We start from the raw sequence: 17417 nt of genomic DNA on the forward strand, positions 1-17417 counted from the left end.
GACATATGGTATAGTGGTCACATATCATATGAGGTTGATAATCAATAGATGTTCATGCTAATCAATTATCTTCCTATTAACAGAAAATTAATTATCATTCATACACAAGGTTCTTTAGCAAGCTAAAATAACAAAAATTCACCAACTTAGAATTAATCCTACCAATCAATCAAATCATATTGTCAACTTTGTATCCCCAAACAGAAGTCTAAAGAATTTAGTTCATAACTAAGGTAAATAACAGCAAACAAACAAGTTCAAGTTGCTTAATCATGTTTGACAAAACAAAAGAATAAGTAGAATGATGAAATTGTGCCTTAATTACTCCCGGAATTGAATTCTAGCTTCCTTGGTCGACTTGTTGGGTTCTTCTGGCTTCTTATTCGCACCAAAGCACTTCTGAAACTTCCCAGAATTTTCTTCTCTCGATTTGTGGAGTTATCTTTAAATATGCGTTCCGACTCGTCGAGTCAAGTGGTGACTCGTCGAGTCCCTCTCACATTCTTCGTATTACGATAACTATCTTGACTTCCGAATCATTATCCTCCTGATTCCTCGACCGGACTCGTCGAGTCCAGGCTCGACTCGACGAGTAGAATCCTTTTTTAGGTGTTTTTCTTCTTCATTCCACTCTCGAGCTCCTAACCGCTTCTCTTGCTTCCTTTCGCTTCCTAGCTTCATCTTTGGACTGAAAAACATAATTTAACACTTTTAAGTACCTTTTGTCCACAATATGCAACAATTTAGCTAATATATGAATAAAAAACTATACCTAATACACACTAAATATGCACATATCAAAATACCCCACAGTTATCTTTTGCTTGCCCCCAAGCAAAACTGAATTTTAACACATTAGAATTATGTATAACAATTCCGATCTAACCCAGCCATTATGCCAAGACCGCAACGCATGCATTTGTGTCTAAAATTTTTCCTAAAGAACCCCCATATTCCAAATACTCACAATCCTCATAAACATTCGCCCACTCACCCCGAACTATGCTCATTTTATGCAACCCTCCGAATCCATCCTCAGTAAACCTCTTTACCCTCAAGGTATTTTTAATTGAGCAACCCAAGCATACATATTCTAGAATTACAACTTTTCGATACCACTATGGAATTCTTTGATTTCTTCACTTTCTTGATATTTGATCTTTGATATCTTTGAATTCACCAACTTGTATTGACTTTTGGTATCTTCAAATTTTTTGGATTTCTTGGAATTTTGTGATCTTTAGATCTTCACTTCATTTGCTCTAAAATTCTTACAATTTTTCTTGTAATTCTCTCTCTTTTTTTACATGTATACCTCACTTTTTTTCACTCAAATCCCTACATGCTTAAGCAGGGGCGCTCAATCTCAACCTTTATTGGCTAATGATAAAAATTTTCCTGGATACATTTCAAATTTAGGCTGCTAAACATATTGCATCCCTCAGGCTGAGCAAGGTCGTGTTTTTGTCCCATGATTTCACTAGAATAAGGAAGCCACAAATCCACTAGAACGTATATAGGCTCAACTAAACATTTGGGTCTTCATGCAATTATCAACACAATTCTAACATGGAATCCTAATTTTTACCAAAATTTTCTAAAATTAAGACCTAAATAATACTTTTGGTATGCAAATTTTTTTAAAATTGACTATTATGTAACCAACCCCCTACCCCACACTTATGTGATGCAATGCCCTCATTGCATTTTATGCATAAAAACATAAAAATAAAGAGGGAATTGGAACAAACTCCCCTGGGATAGCCGTGGATAGTTTGATCACTCTCATTTAAGCTCCAACTTCAATCAACTTTAGACATGGTAACATCTCATCCATGTCATGGGTGTTTCATCTCGTGTGGGTCGCTCCAAATACACGAAAATCGGTGTAAGATCTTCAAGAATGGATATGGAAGAATAAGTGAGCAAGTGGTACAAGTATCAGCATCAAATCAGCAGTCTTTCGGCATAAAAATTGAACAACTCGTCGAGTCTTATGATGGACTCGTCGAGTACCAGCACGCCTTCTCAGAATTTGTGGAAATACATGGCGACTCGTCGAGTCAGCTTAGTGCACTCGACGAGTTGGCCACTGAACGAAAAATCTTCGTATTTTGCAACTGTTTTAGCCTCTAAAAACTTCCTTAACTCTTCCTCACGGTCGGACTCAATTGCTCATATCCCTAGGACCGGACTCGACACTTTGATGTTAAAATTCCGCTTCCTTGACTCGCTTTCACTCGTTATAACATCCATTTGCTATATCTCTAAACCATCCTAAGCAAGCAATCCTAATTCAATCCTGAAAAATAACTAAAGCAAACAACCATTAAACACAATAAAATTTCAAACATGTCATACACACCAAATAAAAATAAAAACAAAACAGAAAATTAAAATTGTTTGATTAAAAACACAAAAATTCAATCTTCATCCTCCTCATCATCATTGGCGGCTCCACTTCCCCCGGCTCCGCTTCGTCGCGCACCAATCCTCTCATCCCAAGATGAAATGAATGGGTAATTTCCACCATCAATATGTGGAATATTGAAGTGGTCAAAAAGTCGTATGTGGGATTGGTTGCTAAAGTTCAGCCCCCTCGCCATTTGATCCTGCATCCGCCTCATCTCTACATTGTACCAATCCATTGGTACGTCTTCATTCTCGACCGGAATCACTGGTGGCTCGTCCTCCACATCCTGTTCTCTTCGTGATGTTACCCTCCTTCCCGGTGCTTCGGGACCAACAACGGGGTCATCATTTGTGATGGCATAATGGCCACCACCATAGTCTTCAATTATCCTCGCTCTTCGGAAAAGAATGGGATTGAACGGAGGTGTCGGGATCAATGTCATGAAATTCCATGCACCGCAGTTCATCAACCCGAATGAGTTAGCCAATCGGGTGACAAACATTCCACCATTAATACGGGAGGTTTTGCGATCTTTGACCGCACCCTCCGAAAGGTATGAAGCTATACACCAAGGGATGTTGCAAAAGATGCCGGGTTTTATTATGCTCCATAAATAGAAAACATTAAGGTTGGAGACCTTGTCATCATCTTTCCTTTGGTTGATGGTGGAGGAAATAAGGCGGTGAATGAGGCGGTGAGTTGGGGATCGGATGCTCCCTTCCTGTGCAGACTTTGGGATGTAAAATTTATTTCCAATGGTATTCCACCAGCCCGTGCTTGTAACTCCATCGGGGAACACCATATGAGTATTTGCCAAAAAGGCCCAAAAGATGTTTATTGACACCAAGGGCTGATCGTAGATCCCTAGTCGGCAGGCAAGATCCACCACCGAGCATTGACGATAGTCGCCCCCAAGACAAAAAGTAAAGCTTGCCGGGTGATACATATCCACTCCCCTGGTAAAAGATATCGTGGAGAAAAACTCCAAACAAAGCTCTAAATAGACTGGCTCTTGTATACGGAAGACCCGGCTCCACCCATCGCAGATCATTGTCTCGCCTTCATGTTGGAACTCCTTCAAAAGGTAAGGAGCTAATTCTTCCTCATATCTAACACTTTGCAGCCATTCCCAATCAATCCTATTTGGCACATACACCTCCTTCTTCTTAATGTCGGAGAGCTTCTTCTTCCATTTCCTCATTGTTGAAGCGGATTCAATTTGCAGGAAGTTGGTCTTGTAAGCGTGGATCTTTTTCTTGTAAGCCCTTTTTAATTCATCTCTTTTTCTTTTCATTGCCTCATCTTCAGCTGCTTGGGCTTCCCTTTTCCTCTTTTTCTTCTTCACCCCCTTATTTTTCACTGTCTCTTGAACCTCCTTTTCTTTAAATTTAATAACTTCACATTCCATGATGGTCCGTGCTCTAGGTTTAGTGGTGAATTGGTGATCAGCTTCCTCCTTCCTTTCCTTTATCTCTGCATCCTTTCCCGTGCTTAACCCTTCCTCGAATTGGACCGTATCAAGACATGCTACATCGGCGTATTGAACTCTCCTTTCCTTTCCTTTTTCTGCTGTTTGTTCTTCTAAAGAATCCTGTATATTATTGAAATCCAAGGTATGTGAAGGACTAGTAACAAGCAGATCTAAGTTGGACAAGTGTTTGCCCAAATCGACTGGACTCGTCAAGTCCATTGAAGTGACTCGGCGAGTCGGTACGAATTCCATTGATTCTTGGGTTTTTTCTGAGTGGGATCCTTCCAGTAGCTTTTCCAATTCTTCCAAGTCCTTGTTAACATCTCCTTCTTCTTCTTCAGAGTGTATCACAAACTTGCTTGGGTCTGCTTTCATCAAATGTGCAAGCTCTTTTTCTAATATGTCATCATCTAATTGGATCATTGAGACTTCTTCAATCGTTTTCTCTTCTTGCTTGATTTCTGGAATAGCTTTAAACTTCACAGCCTCATCACCCACTCTCAATGTCAATGTAGACTCACTTATATCAATTAAGGCACACGCGGTGTTTAAGAAGGATCTCCCCAAAATAATTGGAATTTCGGGGTCTTCTTCCATATCAACAACCACGAAGTCTACTGGGAATATAAACTTGTCAACTTTTATAAGGAGATCTTCACAAACGCCTTTTGGATGGGTTATTGTCTTGTCCGCCAAATGGATCTACATATGCACCGGTTTTGGTTCTGGTAAATTCAACTTCTTATAGAATGAAAAAGGCATCATATTGATGCTTGCCCCCGAGTCAGCCAATGCTCGTGTGAAGATCTCATTACCAAATTGGCACGGAATCACCATATTTCCGGGATCACCCTTCTTTGTAGGTAGCTCACTCATCAAGACTTCTGCAACTTCATCCAAATCCTTCCTGGCAGCAAAAAGGCGTTTAAGCAAGTTGAAGTATTTAGGCGTTTGAAGTATTGTTTCCACAAATGGCACATTAACTTGTAGAGCGTTAACATGATTCATGAAGGTTCTGTATGCTTCAACTTTTTCTGCAGGCATGGCTTTGGTTGGGTATGGCAGTGGGGGCTTATAAGGTTTGGAAGAAATGGCAGGTTTTTTTATTTTGCCTGGACTCATCGAGTCGGGTCGGGTTTGGCTAGCTCCGATTCTTCTACCTTGTCTTCCTTCTTCATGGAGATCCTTAGTGCTTCTGTGCATTTTTCTTCACTTCTGGAGGTTATTGCACTCACGTTCTCCATTCTTGGATTGGGCTCGGTGTTGCTCGGAAGTTAGCCCGGTCTTCTTTCGTTCACTTGATGTGCAAGCTGTCCCAACTGTTTCTCAACGTTGAGAATGGAAGCTTGCTGATTCCTCAACATATTTCTGGTTTCTTGCATTGCTACATCATGATCATTATGTCTTTTCTCGGACGCGGTTATGAACCTTGTAAGTATATCTTCTAAATTCGCCTTCTTTTCCGTCACCGGCTCTTCCTTTTGATAATATCCCCTCTCCCTCTGTTTGTATTTTTCCTCCTTAGCCTTTTTATACTCTTCGTATGGGAGCCATTCCTTCTTCGGTTTCCTCCAGTCTTCATTGTATCTATCGCCACTGGAATAGAATACTTGACCCTTTTTATTTCCGTTCTCGTCTCGATCACAATCCTTGGTAAGATGGGGACCGCCACAATTTTCGCATCCAACTCTAATAGCATGGATCGTTTAATCCATTTTCGTCATTCTTCGGTCTAGGCTATCGAGTTTGGCTATTACCACCGCCATGCCATCGTTCACCGAGTTTACTGCTCCACGACTCACTTCATTCCTCGGATTATGGTATTCTCTAGAATGCTTAGAGAATTCTTCAATTAATTCCTTTACTTCCGGAGGTGGCTTTCGGGTGAGCGGGCCTTGTGAATCGAGTAGCTGCCTTGTGGTTGCATTAACTCCATCATAAAAGATGGAGACCTCTTGTTGGATATTTAGATCATGGTGGGGGCAATTTCTAAGTAGGCTCTTGTATCTTTCCCAAGCTTCATAAAGAGATTCTTCGGGTTGTTGCTCGAAGTTGGCAATGGCTTTCTTTAGCTTGGCTATCTTGGAAGGTGGGCAGAAATGATCTATGAACTCTTCTTTCATCTTGGCCCATGTGGTAACCGATCCGGGAGGGAGTGACTTCAACTAATCCTTTGCAGCTCCTTTAAATGTGACAGGAAGCATGCGTAGTAGCTGGATCTCGCGAGGCACATTGGGTACATTGAAGTAATCTGCCACATCATTTACTTCATCCAAGTGCTTATAGGCGTCTTCATGATCTCTCCCGTGAAAAGGGATCTCCTTGAGTTGAGCGAGAATATGGCCCTTTAGTTCAAACGTAGCGGTAGCGGGAATTGCGGGTTGCACAAGTCCTGGGCCGGTGTCATCACTCATCCTTTTCTTCCACTCCCCCATGGGGATTTCATCAATATTAGCCATAGCGGTGGCTAAATCGTCTTCAAACTCCGATGTGTGCTCGTATTTTTCCTCGGTCTCGTACTCGGTGTCTTTTGGGATTGGGTCTTCAATTGTGAATGATGCACTGGATGCTCCTGATTTGCTGCTCCTTTTCTTGCTAAAAACGGATTTGAGGTTTTTAAGTGGTGAGTTCTTTGAAGAAGCGGTTTCTCCAACGGTTTTGCCCTTGTTTCTTCTTAATGCGGTTTCCAGATCTTCAAGAGGGGGAACCAGAGGCGTAGCAGATCCTCGGTTCATGAACCAACTACAAACAAAACAAACAAAACAAAACGCGTAAAAAGAACAAAAAATTAAATCTGATTCAGCGTTGTACTCGCCGAGTTGGGGCGAATGCACTCGGCGAGTTCAAGTGAAAATCAGGGTTTTTTTTTTTACCTAAACTTAAACAAAAATTAACTTTGTGTAAGATGAATCTTACACAAAGGATCGATTGAATTAGAATTTTAATGCTAATTTTAGAACCGTTCCCCAGCAACGGCGCCAAAAACTTGACGTGTGTAAAACTCACTTAGTTTTAATCCTACTTTAATTATCAAATAACACACAAAAGGCAGTGAACCTATCAATTGTGGTATAGCTAAATAAGCAGGGTATCGAACACAGGGAACGGCAAATTAAATTAAAAACTAATTCTATCTAAGTCGATTAAGAAAATAGGGGTTTTTCTCTAGTTTTACAAGACTAGAAACTTACTAACTATAACTAATTTAAGACTAGAAAATGACAATTTAACTAGATTCAATAATGGGAAAGGAACTTCTGTTTAGTTCAACTCGATTAACTTGTATGGTTGATTTCAAGGTAATAGTGCAATGGATTAATTCTTTCATTGGTTACCGATTCAAGTGATTAGGTTCATGTTCACTACCCTAATCCTTAGCAAATAAACTAACTCAAACAGTGGCCAATTGCTTAATTTAATTATATTTACTAGATTAATTATTCGGGTTAAGTTAGACTTGCAATAGCTAATTACTTTATTATTCTTAATTAACCTCTTGTTTGATGGTCATCTTACAAGCTTGCACATGAATTTACTCAATTTCCTTATTAATCCTAGTTTCATATTCATTAATTCTAGACATATGGTATAGTGGTCACATATCATATGAGGTTGATAATCAATAGATGTTCATGCTAATCAATTATCTTCCTATTAACAGAAAATTAATTATCATTCATACACAAGGTTCTTTAGCAAGCTAAAATAACAAAAATTCACCAACTTAGAATTAATCCTACCAATCAATCAAATCATATTGTCAACTTTGTATCCCCAAATAGAAGTCTAAAGAATTTAGTTCATAACTAAGGTAAATAACAGCAAACAAACAAGTTCAAGTTGCTTAATCATGTTTGACAAAACAAAAGAATAAGTAGAATGATGAAATTGTGCCTTAATTACTCCCGGAATTGAATTCTAGCTTCCTTGGTCGACTTGTAGGGTTCTTCTAGCTTCTTATTCGCAGCAAAGCACTTCTGAAACTTCCCAGAATTCTCTTCTCTCGATTTGTGGAGTTATCTTTAAATATGCGTTCCGACTCGTCGAGTCAAGTGGTGACTCGTCGAGTCCCTCTCACATTCTTCGTATTACGATAACTATCTTGACTTCCGAATCATTATCCTCCTGATTCCTCGACCGGAGTCGTCGATTCCAGGCTCGACTCGACGAGTAGAAGCCTTTTTTAGGTGTTTTTCTTCTTCATTCCACTCTCGAGCTCCTAACCGCTTCTCTTACTTCCTTTCGCTTCCAAGCTTCATCTTTGGACTAAAAAACATAATTTAACAATTTTAAGTACCTTTTGTCCATAATATGCAACAATTTAGCTAATATATGAATAAAAAACTATACTTAATACACACTAAATATGCACATATCAGAAAGCTTAAGAAGAAGCTTCAAAGAAGAATGACCGAAAGGAAGAACGTTTGGGCAAAACATTAGTGCTCGGTACAAACAGTCAAGAACTGAAGGTATTCCAAGATCGGATTTGGGTACCTAAAACAAGAGGAGTAAGAGATCTTCTAATGGAAGAGGCGCACAAGACCATGTACTCAATTCATCCCGGTAGCACAAAAATGTATAGGGACCTAAAACCCTACTATTGGTGGCCGACGATGAAGATCGATGTTGCGAAGTATGTGGCTGAGTGTGTGACATGTGCGAGAGTTAAGGCATAACATCAGAAACTGTATGGGAGTTTACAACCTTTACCTATACCCATGGGTAAATGTGAAGACATTACCATGGATTTTGTGACTAAACTGCCCAGGACGAAGAACGGTCACGACATGCTTTAGGTGGTCCTGGATCGTTCCACTAAGAATGCACACTTCATAGCAGCCAACGAGAGATGGTCTATAGATAAGCTTGGAAATGCTTATGTGATGTAGATAGTAAGACTTCCCAGTGTTCCTCTAACAATTGTATCAGATCATGATAGTGGTTTGACTTCGAGGTTTTGGCAAAGTTTACAAGAGGAATTGGGTAACAAGTTGTGTTTGAGTACGGCTTACCATCCACTGACTGATGGCCAGAGAGAAAGAATGATTCAAACACTGGAAGATATGCTAATAGCATGTACCCTGGAGTTCCAAGGGAACTAGGACGAGCAGTTACCTCTGGTAGAATTTTCCTAAAATAATATTTTCCACTCGAGCATCAAGATGGCGCCTTATTAAGCTTTGTACGGACAGAAGTGTCGTACGTCGTCTTGTTGGCTTGATGTAGGAGAGAAGTAGTTTATGGGCCCCAAGATAGTCCATGAGACTACTGAGAAACTGAAGGTGATCCGGGAAAGGATGTTAGCAACTCAGGATCGTCAAAAGAGCTATGCTGACAACAAAAGACAATTGATGACTTTTGAAGTCGGGGATTCGGTTTTGCTTAAAGTCTAACCTTGGAAGGGACTTATAAGATTCGGTAAATGAGGAAAGTTGAGTCAAAGGTTTATTGGACCATTCAAAGTTCTTTAGAAAATTGGGAACCAAGCTAACAAGCTCGAATTACCCGAAGAACTAGATGATACTCATAACACGTTCCATGTATGTTATTTGAGGAAGTTCACAGGAGAAGTTCCCGACATCATTCCAATCTCATAGTTAAGAATGGAAGAGAATAAGAGGCTGATTGAAGAGCCCGAGGCAATTGTTGACTGTAAGACTAAGAAGATACGATGCAAGATGGTCGACTTAGTGATAGTCCGTTGGAAACATTCGAATGGGCCATATCTCAAATGGGAAACAGAGAGGGACATGATGAGTCGCTATCTGCATCTGTTTGCTGATGCATGATTCTAGGACGGAATCATCCTAAGGGGGAGAGAATTGTAACGACTGTGTTTCAGGGATAAGCAGTAGTAGATGATGTAATAGTCTAGGTTAACTATTGTAACTCTTTTCGAAGTAATAAAGATGAATTATTTGAGTATTATGTGAATTATGTGCATTTATGTGCTTATTACTTATTTATAAATGTATAATAAATATAGGATAAAAATAAGCGTGAAAATTAAAGTGTTAGATATACCCGATATCTTTACATAAAGTTGTAGTGGTTCGAAACAATGATTCAGGGGATATAAAGAACGCCGAAATCCGAGTTATAATGAAGAAGTTATAAACTTTTAATGGACCAAACCTGTCCCGGCCTGTTAAAAATATAAATTTAAAATAAATTCAAAATTAGCCGACGGAGTCTAAACGAAAGTTGTAGAGTATATTCCCGCCAACGCGTGGATATAAAGAACGTCGAAAACGGAGCTCGTATATGAAAGTTATGAATTTGATAAATCAGGAAGGAAAATTATGAAACTGATGCGAAATTGATGACGTGGCATGATCTAGGTCGTCGCTTGCTAATCACGCCTCGCTTCGGATGTAACGCCTCGATCTTAAAATATCTAGTTATGGGTTCCCGAGATCAAGAGTAAGGTCGTTTCGGTATTTCATGAGCAATGGGTTTTTATTCGAGAAGGTTTCGAATCGGGGTGTGTTGCTAGAAGCGTAGATCTTCTCGCCAACTTTCTGTGGATATAAAGTTCGTCGGAAACGGATCTAGAATGAAGGAGTTATGATACTTTAAAGATATTGAAGCTTATGGCACTTATTAGAAAAAGATGGCAAGGAAAGGCCACGCATGCATGGGACACACGTGGGTGCGCCCAGCATAGTGTCACAACTGGAAATTTTGTGTCATGTAATCTATACATTCAAGCTAATGTCAATCAAAAACTTCAATCAAATACATTATACAAGTACTACAAGTAGTCATCAAACAATTGGAGACCCTAGAAGCTCTTGTTAAGTCCATTTTGGACTAGGACTTCCTTATTGGATCCAAACGGACCAATAAGCCTCCAATAAGACTATCATGGGCTTAGAACCCTTAAATGGGCTCTAATTGGACCCACATTTGTTTGTTTCAATATTTTGGGCTAGGTTGAACCTAGAATGAAATAGATTAATGACTATGAACCATAATTAACCTAATTTGACCCTAACAAGTCATAAAAATCACATTTAAATTTATTTGGACCAAAAATCACCCAACTTAACCATGAAAATTGGGCTTAAGTATTTAAGTCCCAAACACCCTCATTTCCTCCATTATTCTCGGCCCAAAAGCTCAAGCCCAAGAAGAGGGTTGACCTTAGTGTGCCACCTCCTTATTGTCTTGTGGATCTCCATGCAAATCCATTCCATGTATCCATGCACATCACTTCATGTCTATATCTCCCTCTCTCTTCTTGTTTCGGCCGAGAGCAACACCCACACACACACAAAACACTCATAAACTCTCTCTAAATCACTCAAGGCTACTCTTTTCTTCTCCATCCAAAATCTCGAAATTTAGGAAGCATTCAAGGAAGTTCTTCCACAAAATCATCATCTAAGGTAAGGTTTTGCTTGGATCTATGACTTGTATTCCTTGTTTATCAAAAATCTCTTCCTAATCCATGCCAAAAATTGTGATCTTGCACTCTAGAAACCCCATAAACTCGAAAACTTCATCAAGGAGTGCAAAGGCCAAAAATCACTTCATTTCTTCCATTCTTTCTTCAAAAACCGAATCAACATCCAAGGTGAGTTTCATATCCCCTTATTTTCGGTTTTTATGAGTTTTTGTGGGGGAGAATACAAGAAAAAGCGTAGATCCATCATTATGTGTATGTTGTGGTTGATTTCTATGCTTATGTGTATGTTTTGTATGATTTTGATGATAGATCTAGTATGAAATGCTAAAAACCGAGACATATATCTTATTATAGCATAAAATATACTACTACATTGCAAAGTATACTAAGAAAATGGCTAAATAGCTTGACACCACTTAACTTGGGCTAAAAACTCATTTTTTTGACATAAAATGTTGAAAATACAAAGTTAAAGGGTCTAAAGTGAAATATTTCGAAATCTGATGGGTGAGATGAGTCAAAACATTTTACACAATGTATTTTCTGAAAATATACTATTTAGAGGGTTAAAAACATAAATTCCAAGCTTATTGGGCTAAATATGACATTTTCGGCCCAATAAGGCCCAATATGCGAAATTTTCTAAATTGGAGGACCAAAACTGCATTTTTCTGTAAAACAGTGGACTATAAGTGTTCCATGTGCTTTTCAAAGGTTTAAAATGCTTTTCAAATTTAAAAGGGACCAAAGTTGTAAAAATTTTCCAAATTGGGTCAAAAATGTAAAAGTTGCGAAAAAGAGGGGCTATAACCGAGAAAACTGAAATTTCAAGGGCTTAAACTGTTTTCTATGATAAAAATGCTGGAAAATACTTATTTCAATAATTTTTGGTATAAAAATGTCAAGAAAATTGATTTAAGGACCAAACCGGAAAGTTTTAAATAAAGGGGTGAAAAGGGTAAATTCTACAATTAAGGGGGGGCTGAAAACAGAAAATCTTCAAGGCTAGTTAATACATGCAATTTGACCAATTGATGGTACCACGCTTGTCGACGAAATACAATACACTACAATACCAAAAGTCGTTGTTAAACGAATTGGTTCGATCTCGAACCAATAAAAATCCAAAACCACTAACACGACGATGTTACGACATTTCGATTCATAACTAATAACGATGGAGAATTCACTATACATACGAGTGTGCGCAGACGTCTATGCACCATCTTTGGGCACCAAAAGTGTAAAATCTTGTTCGTTGAGCCTAGCTAGCCCAATGACCTGATCTTAAGGCCCGAAGATCTCTCTCTCTTACGAAGTGTTGGGTTTTACCGATCCGACATAACGTAACAGGACTTTCAATGGCAAACGTGCTGCTGGTCCCCAAGGGTCCTTCAGTGCTGCTAGTAAAGTCGGTAACTCACGATTGCGGGTTGGGCTTCGGGCCCTTCGCAATTGCATTTGTCCTGAACGACGCGGGGAAATACCGAGGGTTTCGCACCTTCTCTCCTTCCCTCCGGTCGTGGGATTACACAAGTCCGGGAGGATCGAGTTGTGTGAAGAATTACGAGTGGCACCTAAGGGATCGCTTGTAAGGTTGTCGATTGGACGTTTTCATTAACGTACGTCACAACACTTCACCACCCATTGTATTCTCAATGCCTCCGGAGCTCAACGATTTCCCTCTAACGAAACGAAACAACGGTATACAAACTAAGTAATACAAAGTGATAGGAAAACGTCGGGTTTTCCTAGGGTTTTCAACAATTACAAATTATGAATTACCGGTCAAATTTTCACAACTCTTACGCTTACATCTATAGAATTCAAACATGCATACTCATGGATCAACATATATTTTTACACTATTCTATTATTAGAAAATATCGGATTTTCTGATGGGTTTCAAATATTACATTGGATTTCAAACACTACTTATGAACTCACCAACATTTCGTATGTTGACGTTTTTCAAAATACTTGTATTCTCAGGTAACAGATAAGGTGACGGATGATTTATACTCTATGATGTTTGCTGTGGTTTAAGTGATGTTGAACAGTTATTTTGAGAATGTAACGTTTGAACAATGTAACGAATGTAAACACTATCGGTTGTACTATTCCAAATGTTGGTGATGTTTTATGTTATGTTTCATGTATATGCATTGTGATGGTATTCAATGAGTCACGATAGCCCTCGGACGTTTCCGCCGTCTGGTTCGGGGGTGTGACAGGTTGGTATCAGAGCATTGTTTATAGTGAACTAGCATATCTAGCCACACACGGATATGCAACTATAAACCAAAAAGAGGGACTAACATAACTCTGAACAAAACAAGTAAATAAAATACGCTTGCATGTATTAGGAATAAGAACATAACGCCGAATCAAACACAATAATGCTGGTGTCTCGGTTAAATTGGGACTGTTCTTAGTAATACCAAGGAGTGAATGTAGCCTGATCAACTACATTCTCTCCAAAGTAAAACTAATACACGTCTCGATGAGATCGGGATACCTAGGGAACCCAAAACTATACCCATCTACCACAAAAACGAGAACGCCTACTTGATCTATGTGATAATTGTAGCACCCTAGGAATGACGTTAGCATAATTACACACTCTCGCAGACCGCATGGCTGGTTTTCATCACCCCGGAGATCCCTACTTCCCTAACCAGGGGAACAACAGATGGTTAGAGGAGGAGCCCGAGGAAGAGCCTGAGGAGGAGCCTGAGGAAGACCCCGAAGAGGAATCTGACGGGGAACCGGAGGCCGAAGTTGAGGGCGAACCTGCCGAATCAGAGGAAGATGAAGGAAGCCTCGAGGAGGATGCTGATGATAGTGATAGGGGTGATTCGGATGCGGAGTCCGAAGTCATCAACCCCCCTTATCCGATCAGGGTGCCTGCCTATCGAGTAGGCCCCACTGGTCCTACACCTCCCTGGGGTATTGACCTTTGGAGATGGAGCAGACAGCAGGGACAGCGACCCCCGTACGGCATGTCACGCGAGTTCTTTGACCTGAGAGACGGAGGACCGGCTGATCGAGCCCTTCCAGTCATGGTGAAACGGTTACGGAATACGGGCGATCTTGCCCAGGACACTGCGGATCAGGTACACCAGTTGAGGACTAGGGTCGAGCGTGCGGAGCAGGAGACGCGTGACGTCCTTCGAGAGTTTCACATGAGGCAGGTTCGGTGGGAGTCTCGACTCCGGGACGCGGAACGCTTGGTGGCTCGTCTTCAGGGAGCATCCACATCCTCAGCACCACCTTCGGACGCAGCTCATCGCGGTTAGGGATAGACTTATCAGAGTAGTTCATTAGGAAATATGCTATGTACTCCGACTCTATGTTTAAGTGACTACACTACTCATAGAGTCGTTATGCTGTCGAACTAGTATCACTCATGTATGCTCCTACGAGCAAATTTTCATGTATCAAATGCGGATAATATTAGTAAATTTTTATGTGTTTTATTACGATATTGCAAATTGCTATATGTTGAGATATTATTGATTGGTAAATGGTAGTAGTGTTTAAGTTCGTACCATGCACCTAGTCAGTAGGATCACGACCTCACCGAAACCACATACCCTCAAGATCTTTCCGTTTTGTCACAGAAAGATGCCTCTCCGACCTACTCGTGGAAACCCAGGACCAACCCCACCTGAAGTTGACTCAGCCGCCTTCCAGGCAGTTGTATCTGCAGCAGTCACTGCAGCGATTGTGCAAATTCAACAAGGGAACAATGGAGGAGTCAATGGGCAAGGAGCCGGAAGTTCAAACAATGGAATGAATCAAGGACCCACCAAGGCATGTACCTACAAGGACTTCACAAACGCCAAACCACGAACTTTTAATGGCACTGGAGGAGTGATCACTCTGAAGCGATGGATCGAAAAAGTGGAGTCGGTATTCGAGATATGCGACTGCCCTGAGCACATGAAGGTGAAGTTCGCAGCCTGCACTTTTGCGGATCAAGCACTCACCTGGTGGAACGGACATGTAGAATCCATGACACTTCCTGTAGCCAACTCTATTCCGTGGACGGAGATGAAAGAAATGTTAATGGCAGAGTACTGCCCACGAGGCGAAATACAGAAGATGGAACAAGAGCTATGGAACCTCACTGTGCAGAACGCGAATATCGATGCCTACATATCGAGATTTAGCGAACTATCTCTGCTGTGCCCGGGTATGATCACCTCGGAAGGAAAGAAGATTGAGCGATTCATCTGGGGACTCACATCACCAATTCAAGGGAATGTGATAGCTGCAAACCCCGAAACATTTGACAGTGCAAAGAGACTGGCAAAAAGGTTGTACGACCATAATAACAAAAAGGGAGACAAGCCAGTGGAGGCTGAGAAGAAGAAGGAAGGAGATGACAAGAGGGGAAAGAACAATAAGAGGAAGGGGCGCCAGGGCCCCGACACCTCCAAGAAACAGCAGACAGTGGCGGTTAATGCCGTTACCACATCGGCTCCAACCGCACCACATGCTCCAACCTCAACCACTTCAAATACTTCCAAACCTTATTCCGGTAATCTTCCCAAATGCAACAAGTGCGGTTTCCATCACTATGGAGAATGCAAGGATTTTCAGTGCACCAGTTGCAACCGAAGGGGTCACACTGCAAAGTACTGCAAGGCTTACCCTCCCCATAACCAAAATCAGGGAATCAACAACAACAACCCTCGCAACAACAACAACGCCCATGCCAGCGGCAACAGCGCAGGGCCTAGCTACACCTGCTACGGATGCGGGAAGACTGGACACGTCCGCCGAGACTGTCCCAACAACAATAATTTAAGAAATGGAGGAACAGGAAGGATGCTGACCATGGGTCAGGGGGAAGCTATTCAGGATCCCTCTGTTGTTACCGGTACGTTTCTCTTAAACCACGCTTATGCATGCATCTTATTTGACTCCGGAGCGGAGCGAAGTTTCGTAAGCAATAAGTTTAAGCACTTATTAAAACAACTTCTCCAAAAGTTAAATGAAGCCTATACGGTGGAAATGGCCAATGGGAAAACCGAATCCACTGGGGAAATCTACACCAGATGTACCCTAACTCTTAATCAGCACGTCTTCCGAATAGACCTAATGCCAGTATCAATTAGGAGTTTCGATGTGATCATCGGCATGGACTGGTTAAGCCCCCACCATGTTGAAATTTTGTGCCACGAGAAGGTTGTTCGTCTTCATCTTCCAAATCACGAAACCCTAGTGGTCTACGGGGACAAACCTAGCATGAACCTTCGCCTCGTTTCGTGTGTCAAGGCACAAAAATATCTACGAAGGAACAATCTGGCGTTCCTGGCTCATGTGGTGGACAAAACCAAGGAGGAGATTAACGTTCGAGACATTCCCGTAGTATGTGAATTTCCAGATGTATTTCCTGAAGATCTTCCGGGAGTGCCCCCAGAGAGACAGGTTGAATTTCGAATTGACCTTATCCCAGGAGCAACTCCTCTTGCTAAATCACCCTATCGGTTGGCTCCTGCCGAGATGCAGGAATTATCCAGCCAACTCAGCGAACTTTTGGACAAGGGATTTATTCGACCTAGTTACTTGCCATGGGGAGCTCCGGTACTCTTTGTCAAAAAGAAAGACGGATCTTTTAGAATGTGTATCGATTACAGGGAGTTAAACAAACTCACAATCAAGAACCGCTACCCACTCCCACGAATCGATGACCTATTTGACCAGCTCCAAGGGGCTATTTATTTTTCTAAAATAGATTTACGGTCCGGGTACCACCAACTCAAAGTCCGGGAAGAGGATATTCCAAAAACCGCTTTCCGAACTCGTTACGGACATTATGAATTTGTCGTAATGCCCTTCGGTCTAACGAATGCCCCTGCCGCATTTATGGACCTAATGAATCGAATCTGCCGACCGTTTCTTGACAACTTTGTCATTGTTTTTATCGATGACATCCTCGTCTATTCTCGAAGCAAGGAAGAGCATGACCAACATCTCCGACAAGTCTTAGAAACTCTACGGTCAGAAAAACTTTACGCCAAACTCTCCAAGTGTGAGTTCTGGCTGCGGAGCGTGAACTTCCTAGGTCATGTGGTCAGCCGAGATGGAATCCATGTGGATCCCTCTAA

Source organism: Lactuca saligna, chromosome 9, assembly GCF_052625555.1.
Source record: "Lactuca saligna cultivar CGN05327 chromosome 9, ASM5262555v1, whole genome shotgun sequence".
In the NCBI taxonomy this organism is placed as follows: Eukaryota; Viridiplantae; Streptophyta; class Magnoliopsida; order Asterales; family Asteraceae; genus Lactuca; species Lactuca saligna.